This window comes from Pseudophryne corroboree, chromosome 7, assembly GCF_028390025.1.
Source record: "Pseudophryne corroboree isolate aPseCor3 chromosome 7, aPseCor3.hap2, whole genome shotgun sequence".
Classification (NCBI taxonomy): domain Eukaryota; kingdom Metazoa; phylum Chordata; class Amphibia; order Anura; family Myobatrachidae; genus Pseudophryne; species Pseudophryne corroboree.
This window is the reverse complement of record NC_086450.1, coordinates 168778613-168792721: the sequence shown is the minus strand read 5'-3', so window position 1 is coordinate 168792721 and position 14109 is coordinate 168778613.

The following is a 14109-nucleotide window of genomic DNA, read 5'->3' as shown; positions in this document are numbered from 1 at the left end:
AACCGTATTTTTCACACATTACATACCTTGCCGACCCGATTGGCCGGTTTATTGAGTCAACCCGAACCGAGGTTGATCGCCCCCTACCTGAACAACTGGCCCCCATAACTTGCAGGTGTTGCTTTCACTACCTCTGACCTTCAAATCAGGGTCTTCAGCGAACCCTTACAAAAACCAAGATGTCCGGGGCAGGCCGGCGGCGAAGTTTACCGAGTACTCCACTCACTCCTCGCCCACGTTGGCCAGTACTGCAATCACTGTATCCAGAACTGTTGTACCCAACCTAGGGCCCCTATGAACCTTTACTTACTGGGGCGTGTTGGACCTACCAGTCCCCAGCAAGTATCGGTTGTTGGATAGTTCCCGAGTGACCAGCGAACCTCCCTTAAAATAAAAAAAATTACACAAATCACGTTAGAGTGTACAAATAGCGTTTATGACCCCTCTAGCGTACGCAAATGATACTGGGTCAAATTACTAACTAATGCACACAATTACGTGTGGTACAATCGTTCGGCACATAAGCAACTAATCTTATGTGCGGAGCGACCAGTGGAATCGAAAATTGCAGCTGCGAATTCCTTCAGCCAGAGCTTTAATGGCCTATATGGGTTCTGCACCAACCCCCTGGGTTGTGCTCCTTTCTCTATAGCGGACCTCTTAGTCTGCTGTACCTGGACCTCCTGGTCTGTTCCGGACCTCCTGGTCTGTGCTACAGTAGACCTCCTGGACTGCTATACTCTAATGCTCAAATTTATGTTTAACAAGGGATGCCTCCCCAGCCACCATGCACGTCACTTACATGTATGTACCTCACGAGAACTCGACTTCTTGTGGTTCAACCCAAAAATTGTAAAAACATATATATACAAACACTCACTCACCACATGTACACTTTACTTTTGTTTCTATTTCTGCGCATAAATTTCTTTCCTTTAGACCAGATGAGTCGTAAATTTAGAGAAGGATCTATTAGTTTAAATTTCGGACACTAAAATTGACTTGCGCTATTTATCGCGTTGCCACCTTTTCGCCTGTTAAAATAATACTATAGTGTGATTTGAGTTACGTGGGCGTACCCAGACGCTCCGTTGCGTAATATACGCTGCGTGCGTCGGCCTTTACGTTGCGTACACTAGTCTAACCCTTTTGTTAGAAACACGTGTATGCCAGCCAGATATGTCCACAGAAATACAATTAACACATTTATCAATGTAGATGGTCTTCAATCATCTACCGAGCACCACCCAGGTCTTTCCTTGTATCTTAGGCAAAGCTGTGTGCGTGCTTTACAAATTACCCCTTAATGTATTACTTTTACTCTTTAACTTCTAATAGCAACAAATCTTTCTTAGCACGTTATCAATGCAAATGGCAAACAGGAAGGTGAGATGTGAAAACTACACAAATGAACATCCAATTCTAAATGTAATCTAATAACATACATTGATGTAAGCACACGCATATAGATATTACATATAAGTACCAATCACTATTACTTATGATTGACTATGATATAGATTAAATGAATGCATTAAAAAAAACTCATTAAATGATGATTTCTTTTTGACAATGGATGGCTGATTATTTCCTGAGTCAACTGAAAATCAGCCGCTTAGGAGAAAAAAAAAAAAATGTGACCTTCCCAAAATGGCCGCTGCTCCTCCCCCTTTCACCTCCATGAGGGCCACACAAAATGGTGGACAGACCATGCGGCCTCTTGTCACAAAGAAAGTCATCATTCAAACTCCTAAAGTTATTCTAGGCCTGAGTTTTAAAAAAAAACTATATCAAGGCTATGCAGCAACTTTTAAATGTACTTTTAAACCTACTTAAACAGATAAACAATCTAATCTTAATCAAACACGATATGATCCATTTGAACCTTGTTTTGTAACAATAAAAATACATTTTGGCATCTTAAATATTATGAGAAATGCCTTGTCCCTTAAAATTTCCTATCAGCGTCTTACTGATACCACAATACATTAACGTGGATGTTTTTTTTTTGTTTCAGCATTTTGTGATGCGTCCATCATTAGCCGGTCAATTACAGCCGCGTTTGTAATGTACAGTGCATCATTAAGAACGTGATATCCCGTGAGAGCCCCCAATTGACAATGTCTATAATATTTGTCCTATTAAAAACACGTTAAAGGTTAAAGAACACAGTACGCAATTGGCGCAAAAAGTACCGCAAGGGTACGCCCTTAACTATACCTTAAGGAATGTACTTATACTGTAAACATTTGTGCAGTGATAATGTGTAGATGTAATGCAGTGTAACCTTGTTAGCTTAAAAGCTGTATGAGCGACTATGACGCTCTGAGAACCCCTTAGTAATACAATAATCAACCAAATACCGGTCTAAGGTTCTAACGCCTTTAGTGAGAGAATGAACGTTCAAAAAGAATAATACAATACAAGCTATACACTACCAAAATAACATAAAATATCGAACCAAGTAACTAACATATAATACAATAAAGACACAAGTACGTTTAAGGGGAAGGAGAGAGAGAGAGAGAGAGAGAGAGAGAGAGAGAATGGCTTACAATAACAATAAAGGCAATATGGTTGCAGAGAAACTTACACATGTGAGAAACAATCGCTGCGCAGTTAGTCAATGCTGAGAATCTTTGTGGAGAGAATACTTGAGCTTACCCATACTGGCTGTCCCTATATACACAACCCTACAATACCGCATGGGACAGAAGCTAGACTCCATTTTGGGAAAACTCCCATGATTCCAAAGACTGCAACACATGGTTCAAAGGGGGAGGAGAAAAACACCCAGCAGCAGCCATTTTCTACAAACCAACTAATCTTATTCCACATTCCAATCCAACTAATTATATTCCACATTCCAATCCAACTTCCTAGAACCATCTTATTCAATTTCACATTCCAAACAAACTCAGTATCTCAATAACCTGAGCATATGGTATGCTGGCTATGCTATATGAATCATCACAAGACCAGATCACAATGTAACCACACATATCAGCCTGCCATTGCTACAAGCACATGACTACAGTAACAAAAGGAAGTATGTTTTGACTGCAAGCCTTCAGCAAGATGCATCATGTAAAACTACTATAATCTGTTATAAATCACCATCCATAAATGTATACCAGGAATACTATGCTACAGATTGTCTACTGTTCCAATTCATTACAGATTTCATAGAGTATTATCACCAACACATAACAATCACACAACTGCACAAGCCTCATTAACCTTAAGCCATTTGTATCTCCACTAACTATTCAATACCAATCATTTCACAACTACTTTAAACTATTCTATGCCAATCAGCCATGTGGATTCAATACTTAGCCTTTCGCTTGGAGCCTGGTGATAAGCAAGCCATTTCTTCTGGATGCCAGCTTGGTTCTCAGTGTAGCTACAGTACATCTGTTCTCTGAGATCACAAGCAACTGAACTCTGACCTCTTCTCTTAGCCAGGAACTACTTTCCGGTTTGACTAGTTCCTGGGGGAGGGGTCTCTCTTGCTTTGTATATGCTGATCAGGTTCAGCCCTGAAAACTGCCAACTGTATCATTCATTGTTCTAACAAAGGGATTTTAGCTTTTATACATATAATCATATCTATCCGCTGCAATGTCCCACAACTTCACAACAAGTATCAAATTAATCTACACACCAATCTGCTTGTTTCAATATTAAACATGACGGGTGTATCTGGTTCTGTTCAAATAATACACATTCATGACATTAATTCATTAGCTAATTTTAAATCTCCATGATGTCTGGTGCTTGATATTATTATAATTATGTACTGTATGAAGTAAGTGTCGAATCCATCTCTGTGCCACGTCCGTGTAAATGCGTGTGTTACCATATATTGCTGTGCTCGCTGCGCATATTTGCAAGTATAGCGACTTAAATGTGTGCAGTTTGTATGTTCTCTCTATGTAATATTTTTTACTTTGACACTATACCATAAACAATGTACTTATACTGTAAACCCTTGTGCAGTGATAAGGGGTAAATGCAACACAGTGTAACCTTGTTAGTTTAAAAGCTGTATGAGCGTATGTGACGCTCAGAGAACCCCTTAGCAATATAATAAACACTCAAATACCGGTCTAAGGGTCTAACGCCTTTTAAGGAAATAAATGAACGTTCAATCGCAAAAGAATAATACAATACAAGTTATACACTACCAAGATAACATAAAATACCTAACCGGATAACTACACATAAAATACAATACAGATACAATTACATTTAAAGGGGGGAAGGAGAGAGAGAGAATGGCTTATAACATTAAATAAGAGACAATATGGTTGCAGAGGAAACAATCGCAAGCGCCTTTTCTGGATATCCAGCTCCCGATTATCAGCAATGAGAACCGTTGAAGAGAGTAGAGCGCTGGCCCAGATCGGCTTGTCCTTTTATACATTACACACAATACAGTACAATGGTCCCTACATTCTTATTGTTCATTGGACACAGGAATTCGTCTTCGCATTATAACAAAAGGTCATAGGTTGGTTCATACAGGTGGGCTGTGACTATTCCTAGCTGCTCAGGTGGGTGGGAAACTGGGTTTCCCGCCGCATGGGTAATAAAGTGCAAATATAGTAAATGTCCATAAACTTCTTATGTCCATAACTATACGCACGAGCGATTAATCCGCTTCAAACCAACACCGGAATATTGCTAATTATATTCTCTTCCGATGGATACTAAACACCACTGTGTAACCCCTGTCTGACCCTTCGTATCAAACAAAGAGGGATCTCTTTGTCCCCGAACATACTACGTTAACTAAACTTTCAGATTCTATCAAAGGGACCATAATCTACAAAATACATTATATGACTAAAATATGTTACGATTGAGTCGCCCGCTAGACGAACATAAACTCTACCGTAAATGCGCATACCGCGCGCCTGCGGGTGCACGCAACTGAGAGTTTGCGCACGCACGGGAGGGCTCATGCACACGCAGCAGGCACTCGCATGAGGTGCATATATGGCAGTGTGTAGCGTGATATTTTTCTGACTTTGACAGTCCACCCTTTGGCAGTCACCAATAACTGCCACTTCCTAAAACAGTTCAAAAAGAGAAAAATATATGTCATGTATAATACATTTCTATGATTGGGTAGGGGAGGAGAGGAGAAGGTAGGAAAAGGGTATGACCTAGTGAGATAGCAGAAGCATGTGTGTATGAATCCATGTTTGGGGGGTCATGTATCATCGCGCCATACGTATTTTAAATCAAGCTTCGAGGTATTGCGAAGTATACATTTGAATTCCTTCTTATCCCGTGGTACGGGTCTGTGGATGGGCTGTCAAACTTTACCGAGCTCTTTTCAGCTTTTGGTTGCAACAAAATGGGGGAGCACATTTTAGTTGATGATACATGAATGGGGGAATATGTGAGTGCTGATATCTGTGCCTATATTCCCTATCGACTATGTGTGTTATTACCTGAAGGTTGTAGAGATGAAGATAAAGAACAATTATGGTAAATGCAGTGATAAACTATGTGAGTTTAATATACATTTGCCGATTGAGGTCTTGTCTTGTGTCTTGTCTTGTCTCGATGTACATGTTGACTGTAGTCTCCCGATGCTTTTGCTATAGACGGTGTGCAAAAAGCTTTTTCAATGTCCATAGACTTACAAAAGTGTTGGGCTAGCGTAAAATTAAAGGTACTAGGGATATGGGGGGTCTATGGCATAGTCCATCAGTTGTCTGTGTAAAAGGTTGTCAAATTCTTCTTCCAAGCGGATGTCTTTGTACCTTGGAGGAAAACAAAGGAGAAACGGGTGAAAGAAACGGACCGTGGAATCACATTTTCATCACAACATTGTCTCTATCGTTGGGTCATAAACCAAATCAGTCGTTGTTATTACAGTATCTTCACTTCTTAAACTCATCACTCGGGCGCTATGTTTACACTTTGTTAAAACCCGAACGCATCTAAATATCAGACCGACCAATATGATGACACCCAGAGTACACAAAAGAAATTTCCCTACATCCATGATAATTCCTTGAGTCCATTCTCCTAAACCAGAGAACCAATTTCGTGGGTTCAACCATGACACCCAACTGGTCAGCTCATTACCCACAGCGGCAAGGGTGAGATTGTGTTTCCTTCGGAAAATGTCATCCATCTTTTTGTCTATGACCTCGACCGGGTCCTCGGTGCTGTTTGTAATATATGTGCAGCACTTTATTCCATACTGAGTCGCTAGGGTAACACAATACCCACCCGTCACAGCTGTGAGATAATTGAGAATCATCCTATGCTGAACCAGTTCTGTTTTATAAGCTTGGAGCTCCCTTCCGGTATACCTGAATGTGTCATCATACATTTCAGTGATATTGTCTAATAAATTTGCAAGCGCAGATATGTATTTATAATTTATCACTCCTCTGGCGGTACGAGTGATATCTAACGCGATTAGGAATTGAATCCCGGTGGATTCATTGATCAGGTCAGAGGCCGGATGCTCTGTTCTTTCTATTAGGTGCCGTTTAACGATGTGTTCGTAATGAGTGTGAGTATAAGGAGCTTGGGCACTGCAGTGAATATCCTTCATTTTAGTGTGGGATACGGTCATTACCTCAGGCAGTACTTTTCCAATATAACATAACCCTTCTGAGTTTGGGGCAAGCCACTTATACGCCTTCCTCCCGCATATGAAATATGCATCATCGGGGAGAACATATGGGACGGAGTAGGACATTACCATATTACACATTTTCCATATGAAATCTCCTAACCCTAATTCTCCCATCTGTTTAGTACACATATCAGTTTGTACGATATGTGCACAGTATCCTGGTGATACCTCTCCAACTCTCATGGTCCTACCTCCTAGGGTATACCTATATCGGAAATATTTTCCACTACCGGCTATGTGGCGTATAAGTTCTGTATCTGTTGGCATTTCATCGGCTCTGTATGAAAAGGTCATGGTTTGGTTATTCCATGACACTTCCCAATTTCCCGGCTTTCGGGGATTGGAAATGTTAAAACATACTAGGGATCTATCCACATGATATTGGTGGAGCTTCAAACTAGGAGGACTGGAGATATTAAACCTCCTGTCCACCGGCCTCCCACCACTTAGCTCAAGTACCTCCCCTATAGTTAAAGGGAAGGGCACTAATCCTGATTTGCTATGGCCTTGAGGTACTTGAGAGCATACCCAACAATCTGTCTGATTTAACACTTTACCCACTAAGGAATGATAGTCACTCAATGGATGCCGGTCCATGTGGATATTAAAACTGGACTGATATTTCTTGATACACCCATCCTCAACTACACTGTCACAGAGTCTACAGATACAGTTCTCTTCAGCTAACAATCCTTCACAATTTCTTCTATTGTCCATGCTACCAGATCGTTTTCTGATACTCGCCTTTACTCGGTGATTATGTTGTTCTTGGAAATCTACGCCTCCATCTCTGTCATCAGAACCCATTCCAGAACCTCTCTCGACCTCCATGGTACTCTCGCCGGAACAGACTGCTCTGGTCAACATCATGGTCAATAGGAAAATCCGGATCACAGTCTCTTGGGGCAAGTCCATCTTATAGGAGGAAATGGAGAAGAATGAGAAGGGGGAAAGAAACAATTGAGGGAGATGGGATGGGAAGTGGAGAAAAACAATAAAAGGGAATAGGGAGTCGACAACTGCCTCCGATCTTATTATTCTCAATGCTCAGGTGCCGTCTCAGTCCTCCTGAAACAGACACTCCAGTGATACAACTTCCTCTACCGTCTGTTCTTTATCACAGGACCTCTCTGGATCAGCAACCTTCTTACAATGGGACGAATGAACCCAAGTCTCTCTCTCGGCAACCTTCAATGCTGTCGTGCTAATCAATAAGACTTGGTATGGTCCTTCCCATCTGTCAATAAGGCAACCTGAGCGTAGAAAATTCCGTATCATTACATAATCCCCAGGTTCAATGTCATGACAATTACTATCTGGCAGATCAGGAATCACTAACTTCAAATTATCATTCTGATTCTTTAGCTGTTTACTCATCTTAACCAAATACTTTACAGTCACTTCATTGTTACACTTCAAATCATCCTGAGGGTTAATCATGACATGCGGTTGTCGACCAAACAGAATTTCAAAAGGGGACAGATTAAGAGGGGACCTGGGAGTGGTTCTGATGCTGTATAGTACAAGGGGCAAATCTTCTGGCCATGTCAATCCTGTTTCCGCCATAACTTTGCTCAATTTATTTTTAATAGTGCTGTTCACTCTTTCTACCTTTTCACTCGCCTGGGGGCGGTACGGAGTGTGCAGCTTACTATCAATTCCCATCAACTTACACATTCCTTGGAAGACATCACCTGTAAAATGGGTACCCCTATCACTTTCAATTATTCTAGGGATACCATATCTACACACAAATTCCTGTACAATTTTCTTAGCTTCGACCCAATTTGAAAACACATCTATACAAACTAGTACATACTTCAAATTTCGACAAGGGGGTAATTGTATAAAATCAATTTGTATTACCTGAAAAGGGCCGCCTGTAGGTGGGATATGAGATGGTTCTGTTGGTATTGCCTTTCCGATATTCTTCCTCAAGCAGATGAGGCATGACATTGCTCTCTTTCCCGCATGGGAAGAAAATCCTGGGGCGCACCAATATGCTCTTACCAACTTGCACATCCCTTCCTTGCCTAGATGAGTCAGCCCATGTGCTGCTTCAGCCAAACTTGGAAGGTATGCTCTGGGTGCCACTGGTTTACCCTGTCCATCTGTCCAGAGTCCTGAGGACTCCTGGCCATATCCCTTTGCCCTCCAAACTGCCTTTTCCTGTGTGGAACACAAATTTTGCATGTCACACAATTTCTGTGTGTTGACTGTATTAAATACCATCAGTTGTGTGGTGTCTGTCTGTCTGGGGGTACCAGCTGCTAACTTAGCAGCTTCGTCTGCTCGGCTGTTACCAAGTGATACTGGGTCTTGGCTATATGTATGTGCTTTACACTTGATAACAGCCACTCTGTCGGGTTCCTGTATCGCTGTTAGAAGCCTTTTGATGTGAGCTGCATGCGCTACCGGTGTACCAGCTGCCGTCATGAAATTTCTGAGGCGCCATAGGGCTCCGAAATCATGGACTACCCCAAAGGCGTATCTAGAATCGGTGTAGATATTGGCTGACTTGCCCTTAGCCAATTCACATGCTCTGGTTAGGGCAACCAGTTCAGCAACCTGGGCTGAGTGAGGTGGGCCTAGCGGTTCTGCTTCTATGGTGCCTTGGTCATCTACGACTGCGTATCCAGTACACAAGTCTCCCGAGTCCGTCTGTCTGTGACAACTACCGTCAGTGTAAAAAGTAAGATCTACATCTTCCAGTGGGTTGTCACTGATGTCAGGCCTTGCCGTGAAATTTTGGGTCAAATACTCCATACAATCATGCACGTCATCTCCTGTATTAAATCCTCCTTCCCCATCACTCTCATCCTCCACCCTTTGTGCCTGTGCAGGCACACCTGGGAGATACGTTGCAGAATTTAATGCACTGCATCTCTTTATGGTGATGTTTACGGGGGCCATTAATGCCAATTCCCATCTTGTAAACCGTGCTGATGAGACGTGCCTGGTTTGGGCAGAATTCAGCAAGGCTGACACTGCATGCGGTGTATGGATTGTGAGGTTGTGTCCTAGCACTACATCTTCGCTTTTTGTAACTAGCAATGCTATCGCTGCAACACTTCGCAAGCATGTGGGGAGGGATCGCGCTACCGTATCTAGCTGAGCGCTGTAGTATGCTACCGGCCTGCTGGCATCACCGTGCTTTTGGGTTAGGACGCCTGCCGCGCAACCAGCACTTTCTGTTCCGTACAGCTCAAAGGGTTTTCCATAGTCTGGCATACCTAATGCTGGTGCCTGCGTTAGGCACTGTTTAAGTCTCTCAAATGCCATCTCAGATTCGTCTGTATGCGAAATCCGATCAGGTTTGTTTGATGAGACCATCTCCTGCAAAGGTAATGCTAGAATGGAAAAACCTGGGATCCAGTTACGGCAATACCCACACATTCCTAGAAACGTTCTGATCTGTTGCTGGGTTTGTGGCAGAGTCATGTCTCGAATTGCTTGAATTCTATCAGCGGTCAGGTGTCTCAGTCCTTGTGTCAGACAGTGTCCCAGATATTTTACTTTAGTCTGGCATAATTGCAACTTGTCTTTGGAAACCTTGTGTCCTGTGTCTGAAAGATGAAACAGGAGCTGTTTCGTATCTTTCAGGGACGCTTCCAGTGAATCTAAACATAGTAGTAAATCATCCACATATTGGATCAATACTGATCCACTCTCTGGTTGGAAAGACTGTAAACAATCATGCAAAGCCTGTGAAAATATACTTGGGCTGTCTATGAAAACTTGTGGTAATCGAGTCCATGTGTATTGGACTCCTCTGTATGTGAATGCAAACAAATATTGGCTGTCGGGTGCAGAGGTACCGAGAAGAAGGCGGAGCAGAGGTCAATAACAGTGAAAAATTTCGCAGTGGGAGGGATTTGCATAAGGATGACAGCTGGATTTGGCACTACGGGGAACTGACTCTCAACTATTTTGTTAATCCCCCTTAGATCCTGCACTAGCCTGTAACCCCTCCCCCCACTCTTTTTCACAGGGAAGATGGGACTATTGGCAGTGCTGGATGTTCTTACCAGAATGCCCTGTTGTAGCAAGCGCTCTATTACGGGGTATACTCCTAACTCCACCTCTGGCTTCAGAGGGTATTGTGGGATTTTTGGAGCTATCCTACCATCTTTTACTTGCACAACTACTGGAGCTACGTTTGCCATTAATCCAGTGTCTTGTCCATCTTTAGTCCAAAGTGACTCTGGTATTTGGGATGTAATTTCTTCTACCTGGGATGAACTCCTATTTATCATAACGGTCTGTGACATTAATTTTGATGGGGAGTCTAGCATGTCTCGTACTTCCTGAGTGTGATGATTCTCAGGTATGTCTAAGAATACACCTTCAGGAGTACAATAAATGACGCACCCCATTTTACACAATAAATCTCTTCCCAGGAGATTAGTCGGTGCCGATGCAGCCAGCAAAAAGGAATGCTTGGTATGCAAGGGCCCTATTGTAATCTCTGCTGGTTTGCTAACAGGGTAGTGCTGTACTACTCCCGTTACTCCCATGGCTGGAATTGTTTTACCAGTGGTTCTCATGCCCACTGTCGAATTTATCACTGATTTGGCCGCCCCCGTATCTACAAGGAAATTTAATGATTTATCAGCTACATCAATTGTGATCTCGGGTTCACTTCCAAGACTTGCAATCAATTTCACTGGCTGCATATTACAGGTGTGGCCACACCCCTATTGGGTATGGTGACCTCCCTGAATCGTGCTGGCAGCAATTACTTGTGGTGGGGGTAGATGGGAACTATCAGAGATTTGCCAGTCTCTTCTTGGGGGATACCTTTTTGTTTCCCCTGCATGTGGCTCATAACTCCGCACCTTTGGTCCTTGATCCCAGTGTCTCGTATCAGGTCATTGTCTATAGGGTTGATATGAATTTTGTATTGGTCTTACTTTACAATCACATGCTATGTGTCCCTCTCTGTGACAACTATAACATTTTATACCTCTTGACTTACCCACAGGGGTCACAGTTCTGGGCTGAGGTGGCCGGGTAGTGAGGGCATGTATGCTCACAGCCATTAACTTATCACTCTGTGACTCCCTGTGTCTGATGATATTCCGATCATGCCCAGCAGCAGCCTCTCCCAATGCATCCACCGACATACCTCTCCAATCAGGCCTAGTGGTTTGTATTCTGTTCCTTAAAACCTCTTTTAGACCGTCCATCAATACTGAAACAGCTACTTCCCTGTGGTGTACATTTGTTTTAATGTCATCTATACCAGTGTACCTAGCCATATCCTGCAGAGCCCGGTGATGTGGATTCACCTTCTTTTTGTTTTATTGTAAAGATTTTATTCCACTTTACAACTGCAGGAAAATATACCCCTAACTGTAAGTTGATTCTCTTTACATTATCCTGATTATACTCATCTGTTAGTGGTACTTCCTCATCTAACTTGCAATCAGCGATAAACTTTAACGGATAAACACTGGGGGGTAAACATGCCCTCAAAACTGTCCTCCAATCTTTGTTATTTGGCTCTGCAGAATTTCCTAGCTCTCTAATATACTTTTGACATGCAGCTAAGTCTTTTCTAGGATCAGGGAATTCAGACATCATTGACCTCAATTCCGTTCGGGAAAAGGGACAGTGCATGGCGATGTTTCTGATAGGGGTTGCCCCTGAAGTATCAGTCTTCCCATTTGGCACTGCTATTACCCTAACGGGATTAAGTCTAATAACATCTGTCTGTGTAGATTCTACAATACTTGGTGAAATGGTTTCAGCGTAGTGCATGGTGCCGTACTTACCAGTCGATACGACCTCACCTGTCCCTCCGCTAGGGGCCTTTGATGCTAATCTTACGGGTTGAGTCGTGCCTACTGCTGTTTCTGATATGGTGGCTGCTAGGGAGAGTGCTGATATTGTTGTGGGCTCATCCTCTTGGTCACAATCCTGGGGAAAGTTCAAAACAGGGTACAACTTGCACGGATTAGTGTTAGCATTAATTACTTTGGTTACATTATCCTTAACTTCTACACATTTAACATGACCCTGAGTGCCATTCTCTGCAACCAATTTCTCTCCAGGTATGTATGGTGGTGGGGGAGCAGTGGCTATCAGTTTCCTGATAGGGTTAGATCCAGTGGCTTGCGCCAACCCCCTTTGTATTTCACCTTCCTGTTGCCACAATGTTAAATAATCATAATGTCTAATACGCCTTTTTGAAGACTTAATCAGACAAACTCTTCTCCTTAAATTCTGTAACACTTCTGGGTTAAAACTACCTACCCGGGGAAACTTTTCCCCGTCATGCACAGTCATCCTTTCCCATTCATTGCACAACATTTCTGTGTGATGACCATATTTCTCACACATGATATACCTTGCCGACCCGATTGGTCGGTTTACCAAATCAACCTGAACCTGGGTTGATCGCACCTTACCTGAACAACTGGCCCCCATCTCTGCAGGTGCTGCTTTCACTACCTCTGACTTCAAATCAGGGTCTCCGGCAACCCTTACAAAAACCAAGATGCTCGGGGTAAGGCTGCGGTGGGGGTTTTGCTCCGAAGTCCGCCCACTTAACTCCCGTCCACGCTGGCCAATACGGCGACCAAAGTTCCCAGAGGTTCCGTACCCAGCCTAGGGCACCTAAGTACGTCTACTTGCTCGGGCGTGTGGGAGTGTCTTACCCTCCCCAGCAAGTGTCAGTCGCTGGAATGTCCCTGAGTGATCAGGCTACTTCCCTTAAAATAAAAAAAATTACACAAATCACGTTAACAATGTGCAAGTAGCGTTCTTTTGAATTCAAGACACGCTAATGCACACAATCACATGCGGTACAATCGTATCTGCACACAAGCAACTAATCTTATGTGCGGAACGATCAGTGGAATCGAACATTTCTGCTGCGAATTCCTTCAGCCTTGAGCTTATTTGGCCTATATGGGTCTTGCACCAACCCCTCTTCGGTTGTGCTCTCTACTTCTAGTCTGCTGTACCTGAACCTCTTGTTCTGTGACCTCCTGGTCCGTGACCTCCTGGTCTGTGACCTCCTGGTCTTTTATGTACAGCAGACTCTACTGCTCATTAATGTGTCGAGTCTAACAAGGGACGCCTCCCAAGCCACCCCACGATATCACTCTCGCTGGTGTATCTCTTTCTACTGGCCTATGGTTCCCACTTCCGTAAAAAAAGAGAAATCTTATATATACACACACTCTTACCACATGTACACTTTAATTTTTATCTCTGCGCAGAAATCCTTTCATTCGGTATTAGCTTAACCCAGAAGAATTGCAACAGAGAAAGTCTTTTCCTTTTAACTTTTAAACTTTTGGATTTGGGATAGATTTGTGTTATTTTCGCGTTACTTTCTTATCGCTTACTAAACAATACTATCGTGCGGTTTGTATCATGTGGGCGTATCCGTACGCTCCGTTGCGTAATACACGCTCCGTGCGTCGACC